The sequence below is a fragment of the Callithrix jacchus genome, chromosome 3 (genome assembly GCF_049354715.1).
Source record: "Callithrix jacchus isolate 240 chromosome 3, calJac240_pri, whole genome shotgun sequence".
Classification (NCBI taxonomy): Eukaryota; Metazoa; Chordata; class Mammalia; order Primates; family Cebidae; genus Callithrix; species Callithrix jacchus.
This window is the reverse complement of record NC_133504.1, coordinates 127606583-127616831: the sequence shown is the minus strand read 5'-3', so window position 1 is coordinate 127616831 and position 10249 is coordinate 127606583.

Below are 10249 nucleotides of genomic sequence, written 5' to 3'. Positions count from 1 at the left end.
CAAGCAAAAGAAATACTTGCTCCTGTTGGGAAATCTACAACAAAGAATATCTCTTCTTGATGTTTCTCTAGCTTATAAAAGTTTGAAATAACTGCCTTCTTTTGGGAAAATCTGAGAACCCTTCGATTGGTTCCAATTAATATGATGTGTATGATAAATTAAGTGCAATGATTTAATCTAGCCACACATAAAAGAAATCCTTGGATCCACCTCCAATACTTTATTTACACGCCCATGACTCTTCAATTTGGGCAGATATTTGACTAGACTATACGCCTGGATATAAAGTAAGCTGAACATATGATACTCCCCACATTTTCTAGGTGATAACACAACTAAAAAGCATTTGAATTTATAAACACAAATATATAAACTTGTAGAGATGTCAAGTTGTCACATTCTGTTTATAATGCTTGGTTTCAGTTAGATCTACATATATGCTTAAAATTACCTATTATGTGGAAAAAGATATTAATTTTTAAATAATTATCTTTTCTACCCTCATATTTTATAAAATAATGTTTTAAAATTCTTCAGGTTAGCTTTGATGCACCATGAAATATATATCATATGATTTACACACATCTTTAATATTTTAATACTAGTCACTTACTACTAATGCATCACAGCCCACACACAGTTGGAAAAAACACTACCTTAATAGTTGCATTCAGGCTTGACTCATGAATTATCCAGTGAGCTTGGGTCCCAAGCTGCAAGAAACATCACCAGGAATGCTGGGAATTCAGTTTTCTGAAAACATGATGTCCCCAGTGATCATCTCTTCTGTCCATTCTCTCTCTAGTCTTTGAGCTTTCATTACTACCAGGGCTCCAGACTTTGGCTTAGCAAATCTGACTCTACTTTTCTCTGGGATTGAACTAGAACTATAGCCATCAAGCTTATTTTCTTCCAGGTTTCCATTTCAATATTTTCTATTTTACACTCTTCAACTACCTTCCACTCCTAATAACTTCTTTTCTTTCAACTAGTTGCCCTGTTCATAAATGTATCTGGAAAGCAATTCCCCATGTCATGCCAGGACAAAGGGAATTAACAAGTCAAGTGAGGTTAGCGGGAGAAAATGATCTACTAGAAAAAAAAAAAAGAGGTAGCCCAGAAGGTGGAGATTGCAATGAGCAATGATGATGCCACTGCACTCTCACCTGAATGACAGAGAGAAATCCTGCCTCAAAATTATAAAGAAAAAGAAAAGAAAAATATGCAACATTAGGAATGTATCATGAGATAGAACCACAAATAGAGAAGAAATATTGGAGACAATTATGTGTATCTCTGGAACATTCAATGTAATGAGTCAATGGCAATGAATGATGTTCTAGAAAAGTTTAAATTATAAAAACTAAGGGTAATTGAAAAGCATAATAAGATAAATAAAAGTTTACCACTTTAAAAAGCACCAGGTAGTTTTGACTACCTTTAATAGGTTTTCAAATACAAGACACCAGAACTAAAAACATAGGAAAGCTAATCATGTTTGTAAATTGAAAAGTATATTATCAAAATTGCTAATCCTTCCAAATATGTTAAATTCTTACAATTTCAATCCAAATCCCAGCAAGAAAACATTACAAACACTTCATAAGTTAAATGGCCAAAAAGAAATAACATTATCAACTTTATGTCAATAGATTTGACAACTTAAATGAAATTCAACAAATTGTTGCTCTTGAAAGACCAACTAACAGAAACTCTGACAGAAATAAATCAGTTGTATAGTCTATGAAATAAAATGGTATAAACAATTGAATAGACACTTCACCAAAGAAATACAAATGGCAAATAAGCATTTGAAAGATGACCAACGTCATTTTTTTGTCATTAGGAAAATGCAAAATTAAAACTACAATAGGGCTTATTGGATACCAAGATATCCAGACTAGCCTGGGCAACAGGGTGAAAATCCATCTCTACAAAAGAAATAAAAAATTGGCCAGGCATGGTGGCACACACCTATGATTCCAGCTCCTTGAATAGCTGAGTTTGGAGAATCACTTAAGCCTGGGAGGCTGAGGTTACAGTGAGCTGTGATCACGCAGCTGCATTCAAGACCGTGACAGAGCAAGACCTTGTATCCAAAAAAAAAAAAAACTACACAAAACCACAATGGTTAGTAATAATATGGAAAAACTGGAACCCTCATACAGCTCTGATAGGAATGAAAAATGGCATAGTCACTTTGGAAAATAGTTTGGTAATTTCTTTTATAAAAAATAAACAGACATGCTCCTAAATATTTGTCCAAACAAAATGAAAATTTATATTTACACAAAAATTTATACTCAAATGTTCATAGAAATTATATATATACCGTGCATGTGTGTACATATATACATACACACACACATACATATATAAAAGAATATATATACATACAAACATACATATACACATATAAAAGAATCAGGACAGTATCTGCAGAGAAACTAATAAGAACAGTATTTGCAGGAAACTAATAAGAACAATCTGAAGATTGAAAAAAAGGAAAAAACAGGAGATCAGACTTCCATAAGTGAAAAACACAATTGCAACGTAAAACTTAATGGGCAGGTTTAACAGCCATTAGAACCAGCTAAAGAGGAAATCAGTGAACAAGAAAATTGGTCAAAAGTAATTATTCAAATTCTAGCACAAAGAAACAAGAGATAGAAAATAGAACGCTTGAGAGACACGAAGGTTACAGTAAGAAAAATCCAACACATGTCTAATCAGAGTTACCAAAAATTATGAGGAAAAAAATAAGGCTGAAAAACATTTAAGAAGATACTGAATACAAATTTTTCAGAAATGATGAAAAAGACCAACCCACAGTACCAGAAACCTAAAACTCCCAAGCAGGATAAATAAAAAGAAGTCCAAACCTAGACACAAGTGTCTAAAGACACTTAAAAGAATATCAATGACAAAAGAAAGGTCTTTAAAGTTGCTGTAGAATAAAGACATTATCTTCAAAGGAGCAACAGTGAGACTGACAAACAGCTGACTTCTCAATAACAGTGAAAGCCAAAAAACAATACAATTAAACCTTTAATAACCTTCAAAAATAAGAGCGAATGAAAATAATTCTAGATGAATAAAATTAGAGACAATTACCATGAGTAGACCTTTAAATTCTTAATATATTTTAGGCCAAACAAAAATGACCCTAAATGGAATATCTGAAGTTCAGAAAGACTGAACAGCAAAAAACATTGCAAATAAATGGGTCTATCTAGGCAAATATTAACTGCTTGTCTTTAGGGTTAAAAACAAAGATTGAATTAAAACTACACAAAAAATGTACAGGTCAGAAGAGAGATAAAAGCAGTTAAGGTATTCTAGATTTCTTATATTGTCCAGCCATTAAGTAATGCCATTTGTTCACTGTAGATTTTGGTAAGAATGTACGCCATAGAGGAAGTTGAGCAAGATGGCTGACTAGGTGCAGCTGGCAAGTGCCGCTCCCACAGACGGAAACCACAATCTACTGCACTAACAAAATTTGAACAAATCTTCAGAGAAAAAAAAATGTTAATGAGAATGGCAAAAAGATACAGTTGCTGAGGCCGAAGAGAGAGGAAGCTGAGACTCCTACATGAGGAGCCTGAACACCACGGCGAGTTCCTGGCCCTGAAGCGCACCTGGAGTTAAGAATCATTGCTGGGGAACCAGTGGGCTTCTTTAGAGGCAAAAGGACGCTGGCTTTTTGAATTGCCAGAGTTCTTGTGCTGATTCTTTCTGATCTTGGAGTGCTGATATTCCTTCAATTGTGGAGTAGGGGTGAGTGAAGGGACTGCGGGGCCGCTCACTCTTATCACCGGCCTCTGAGATCCTAGCTGCAGGGCAACCCGCACTCCCACCGGCATTTGAGCGGGCGGGAGATTGGACAGAGATGGAGCTGCAGAGGGCGCAGAGTGAGGGGAACTTTGAGTGTGGGTCAGTCCCAGAAGAGCCTGGCCATAAGTGCCCACAGCCCAGGGCTGCCTGTCTCCCTCCCTCCGAGGCTCGGACCCGGCTGATCATCAAGGAGAAAGCAGGGCCTACTTCCCTGTGGGCACAACTATCCTGCAGGCCTGCCTGCTCACCACCTCCACCCACAGCTCTTACCCTGCAGGAGCGGGTAGACAGTGCAGCCTCTGCTTCCCAGCCTGAAGGCTCTGCTCCACCTAAGTGCATTCTGGAAGGCTGGGAGTCCTTCCAGTCTCCCACCACACTGGGAATCCAACCCCAAGTGTCCAGAGGAGGAAGTCATGAGCAGGTCCTGGCACCCCAGGGTTGTGGCCTGCGGCTTAAGAGTGGAGACCTGGGATCTGTGCTCCACACTTGAATAGGGGAAGATCCCACTCTCTCAGAAAACTGAGAGAGCTGAGTCTCACAGGTTTGTGAACCGATGTGAAACCTAGATGTGTCTCCATTCACAAGGCTGGTCCAGTCAGGGTGTGGCCTATTTCCCTATCAGACCTCTCCCCAAGGGAGCCTCACAGCCCAAAAGACTTAATAACAAAAACAACAAAAATCACGGACACAGTACCAGTGATTGGAGGTGGCTCCCCCAAGGCCCACAAGCAGCACAAGCAAACACAGTGACGAAGTCATCTCTCACCTCCTCCCAAGGCAGAACACAGCTGCAAACAAGAAGATACACAAAGAACCTCATGGCTAAGAGCCTATCTACTGCCGTTGCTCTCGAGCGCCATCTACTGGATCATATGCCAAACTATAAGACCAAAAACCACGTTATTTATTCTTCCAGCTGCAAAACCAAGAACAAGAGTTCAACAATAAAGACCCAATACAGAGCCTTAGTTCTCTGATAACTTCCAGAAACAGATCCAACAGAGCTCAATTTACACCACAACTGAAGGAATACCAGTCCTCTAAGATCAGAAAGAATCAGCGCAGGAACTCTGGCAATTCAAAAAACCAGTGTCCTTTTGCCTCCAAACAAGCCCACTAGCTCCCTAGCAATGGTTCTTAACTAGTCCGAATTGTCTGAAATGATAGACATGGAATTCGGAATCTGAATGGCAAGGAAGCTCATCGAGATCATGGAAGAAGTTGAAACAAAATTCAAGGAAGCCATGCAATCCAGTAAAATGATTGAAGAGCCAAAAGATTATATACCCATTTTAAGAAAGACTCAAACTGAACTTCAGCTGAAAATTTCCCTACAAGAATTTTATAATACAATCAGAAGTACTGACAGCAGAATAGACCAAGCTGAAGAATCCCAGAGCTCCAAGATCAGTTCTTCTAATTAATTCAGAGAAAAGAAAAAAAGAAAAAAGAATTAGAAAAAATGAACCAAACCTCTGAGAATTACGGGATTATTTAAACATACCAAATATACAATTTGGCATTTCTGACACAGAATAAGCAACTTAGAAAATGTAGTTAAGTATATAATCCACAAAAATTTCCCTAATCCCTCTAGAGAGGTCAATAGGCAAATTTAAGAAATGCAGAGGACCCCAGCCAGATACTGACTATCCACAACATAAATAGTCGTCAGATTCATCAAGGTCAAGGCAAAAGAAAAAAACTTAAAAGACAGCTAGACAAAAGGGGCAGGTCACCTACAAAGGGAACCTCATCAGGCTAGCCGCAGACCTCTCACCAGAAATCGTACAAGCCAGAAGAGATTAGGGGCCCATTTTCAGCATCCTTAAAGAAAAGAAATTCCAACCAAGAATTTCACATCCTGGCAAACTAAGCTTCATAAGTGAAGAAGAAATAAAATCCTTCTCCGACAAGCAAATGCTTAGGAAATATATTTCGACTAGGCCAGCCTTACAACAGGTCCTTAAGGGAGTGCTAAGCATGGATTCAAAAGAATAACACCTGCTAGCACAACAGCACACTTAAACACACAAGACACAGGAACTACAGAGTAACTAACTGTGCAATCATATCTACCTAACAACCATTTAACAACACAATGACAAAAGGAAAATCACACATATCAATGCTAACCTGAGTGTAAACAAGCTAAATGTCCCACTTACAAGACACAGAGTGTCAGGCTGGATGAAAAGACAAAACCCAACCATCTGTTGTCTTCAAGAGACCCATCTCACATGTAACAACACATAGAGGCTCAAAGGAAAAAGGTTGAGTAAAATCTACCACGCAAATGAAAAACATAAAAGAACAGAAGTTGCTATTCCTATGTCAGATAAAACAGACTTTAAACCAATAAAAAGTAAGAAGGAAAATGAAGGGCACTGAGTAATGACAAAGGGTACAATCTAACAAGAAGTTTTAATTATTCTAAATATACACGCCCCCAACATTGGAGTACCCAGTTTCATAAAATAATTTCTTCTTGGCCTAAAAAAAGATTTAGACAACCACACAATAGTGGGGGGTGTCTTCAACACTCCACTGACAACACCCACATAATCATCAGAGACAATTATAAACAATTCCATGTGCAAAATTTAGAAAACCCAGGCAAAATGGATAAATTCCTTGAAGTACACTGACAGCATTAGACAGACCATTGAGGCAAAACATTCACAAACGAACTTGGGACTTAAACTCAACACCTAACCAGTTGGACCTCATAGACATCTGCAGAACACTTCATCCAACAACCACCAAATATGCATTCCTCTCATCTGCACACAGAAAATATTCTAAAATCAACCACATGCTCAGTCATAAAGCAAGCCTCAATATATACAAAACTATTGAAATCACACCAAGCACATGCTCAGACCATAGTGAAATAAAAATAGAAATCAATACCAGAAGACTACACACATACATGGAAATGAAACAACTACACAAATATATGGATATGAAACAACTTACACATGAATAACTTCTGGGTGTACATCAAAATTAAGGCAGAAATTTTTAAATTGTTTGACATTAATGAACATATGAACACAACTTACCAAAACATCTGGAATGCAGTCAAAACAATGTTAAGAGGAACATTTATTGCCCTAAAATGACTTCACCAAAAAGTTAAAAAGGTATCAAATTAACAATCTAACTTTGCCTCTAAAGGAACTAGACAAAAAAAGAATAATATATCATCCCCAAAGCTAGCAGAAGAAAAGAAATAACTAAAATTATAGAAACACTTAATGAAATTGAGATGTAAAAATCCATACAAAAGATCAGTGAAACCAACACTTTGTTTTTTGTAAAGATAAATGAGATTGATAGACCCCCTAGCTAGATTGAAAAGAAATATCCAAATAAGGACAATCAGAAATGAAAAAGGCAATTTTACAACAGATGCTACAAAAAATATGAAAGATCATCAGAGACAATTATAAACAATTCCATGTGCAAAAATTAGAAAACCTAGCCAAAATGGATAAATTTCTCGAAGTATACAATCTCCCAAGATTGAATCAGGAAGAGATGGAAACTCTCAACAGAAGAACCTACTAACTATAATAAGCCCTGAGCCAGACGGAGTCACAGCTGAATTTTACCAGGCATTCAAAGAAGAATTGATGTCAATTGTACTGAAACTATTCCCAAAAATCAAGGAGAAGGACCTCCTCCCTAAATCATTCTAGGAAACCAACTTCAGGATAACACCAAAATCTGGCAGAAATACAATGAAAAAAAGAAAGCTTCAGAACAGTATCCCTCATGAAAATAGAGACAAAAAAATCTTCAATAAGCTGGGCAGGATGGCTCACACCTGTAATCCCAGAACTTTGGAGGTCGAGGGAGGTGGATTGCTTAAGGCCAGGAGTTCAAGACCAGCCTGGGCAACATGGTGAAACCCCATCTCTACAAAAAAAAAAAAAAAAATAGCCAGGCATGGTGGCACATGCCTATAGTTCCAGCCACTTGGGAGACTGAGGTGGAAGGATCAGTTGAGCCTGGGAGATTGAGGCTGCAGTGAGCCATGATCATGCCACTGCACTCCAGGGTAACAGAGACCCTGTCTCAAGAAAAAATCCTCAACAAAATACTAGCAAATTGAACCTAGCAGCACATCAAAAAGTTAATACACCACACTCAAGTAGGCTTTATTCCTGGAATGCAAGCCTGCTTCCACATACACAAATCAATAAATATGTTTCACCACATAAACAGTATCAAAAGCAAAAACCATATGATTATCTCAATAGAAGCAGAAAATCTTTCAAAAAGATCAAACATCCCTTCATGATAAAAGCCCTCAAGAAACTAGACAACCAGAGGAAAATACCTCACAATAATAGCCATGTATAACAAACCCATAGCCAACATCATACTGAATGGGCAGAAGTGTGAACCCATCCCCTTGAGAATTGAAGACAAGGATGTCTACTCTTACCACTCCTATTCAACATAATACTGGAAGTCCTAGACAGAACAATTAAGCAAGAGAAAGGAATAAAACGCATCCACATAGGAAAGGAAGAAGGCAAACTATCTCTCTTCACTGACAATATGATTCTATATCTTGAAAATACTAGACCTTGCCAAAAGGTTTAGTATTAGAATTAATACACAACTTTAATAAAGTTTCAGGATACAAAATCAACATTAAAAAATTAGTAGCATTTCTATACACCAACAATATCTAGTCTGAAAATAAAATCAAGAACACAATCTCACTACAATGACCACAAGGAAAATGAAATATCTGGGAATAGAGCTAACGTGTAGTTCTACAAGGAGAACTACAAAACACTGCTGAAAGAAATCAGAGATGACACAAATAAATGGTAAACATACCACGATCATGGATTGGAAGAATTAATATCATAAAAACAGCCATCCTGCCCAAAACAATTTACAGATTTAACACTATTCCTATCAAACTATCAATGTTATTCTTCACAGAATTAGAAAAAATTATTCTAAAACTCATATGGAGCCAGAAAAGAGCTTGATTAGCCAAAGCAATATTAAGCAAAAGGAACAAAACCACAGGCATCACGTTACCCAACTTCAAACTAAACTACAGGGATAGAGTAACCAAAACAGCACAGTACTGGCACAAAAAGAGACACAAAGAAAAGTGGAACAGAATAGAGAACCCAGAAATAAATCTGCACATCTACAACCATCTCATCTTCAACAATGCTGGCAAAAGTGAGCAATATAAAAAGAACTCTCTATTCAATAAATGGTGGGTGGGATAGCTTACCGGCCACGTGTAGAAAAATGAAATGGGACCCCTGCCTTTCACCATATACAAAAATTAGCTCAATATCAATTAAAGATTGAAACATAAGACCTCACCCTTACAAATCCTAGAAGAAAACCTGGGAAACACCATTCTGGACATTGGCCTTTGGAAAGAATTTATAACTAAGTCCTCAGGAATTGCAACAAAAACATGAGACCTAATTAAACTAAAGAGCTTCTGCACAGCAAAGGAAACTATCAACAGAGTAAACAGACAACCTACAGAATGGAAGAAAACGTTTGCAAACTATGCATCTGACAAAGGTCTAATATCCAAACTCTATAAGGAGCTTAAACAACTCAACAAGCAAATAAAACAAATTACCCCATTAGAGAGTGGTTGAAAACATGAACAGGTACTTTTCAAGACATACAAGTGGCCAAGAAACATGAAAAAATGCTCCCATCACTAATCATAAGAGAAATGCAAATCAAAACTGCAATGAGACACCATCTCATACCAGTCAGAATGGTTATTATTCAAAAGTCAAAAACCAATAGGTGCTGGCAAGGCTGCAGAGAAAGGGGAATATTTATACACAGTTAGTGGGAATGTAAATTAGTTCAGCCACTGTGGAAAGCAGTTTGGAAGTTTCTCAAAGAACTTAGAACTACCATTCAACCCAGAAATCCTGTTACTGGGTATATATCCAAAAGAAAACAATTGTTCTAGAAAAATAACAGGTGGACTCACACTTTAATCACAGCACTACACACAAGAGCAAAAACATAGAATCAGCCTAGGTGCCCATCAACAGTGGATTGGTTAAAGAAAATGTAGTATACATATATCTTGGAATATATGCAGCCATATAAAAGAACAAACTCATGTCCTTTGCAGCAACATGGATGCAGCTGAAGGCCATTATCCTAAGCAAATTAATGCAGGTACACAGAACCAAATACATATTCTCACTTACAAGTGGAAACTAAACATTGAGTATTCATGGACTTAAAGATGGCAACAATAGACACTGTGGACTACCAGAGAGAAGACAGAAGTGGAGGAGGTCAAAAAACTAACTTTGGGTACTTTGTTTAGTACCTGGGTGATGGGATCATTCATACCATCGGCACCATGCAGTATACAGTCACC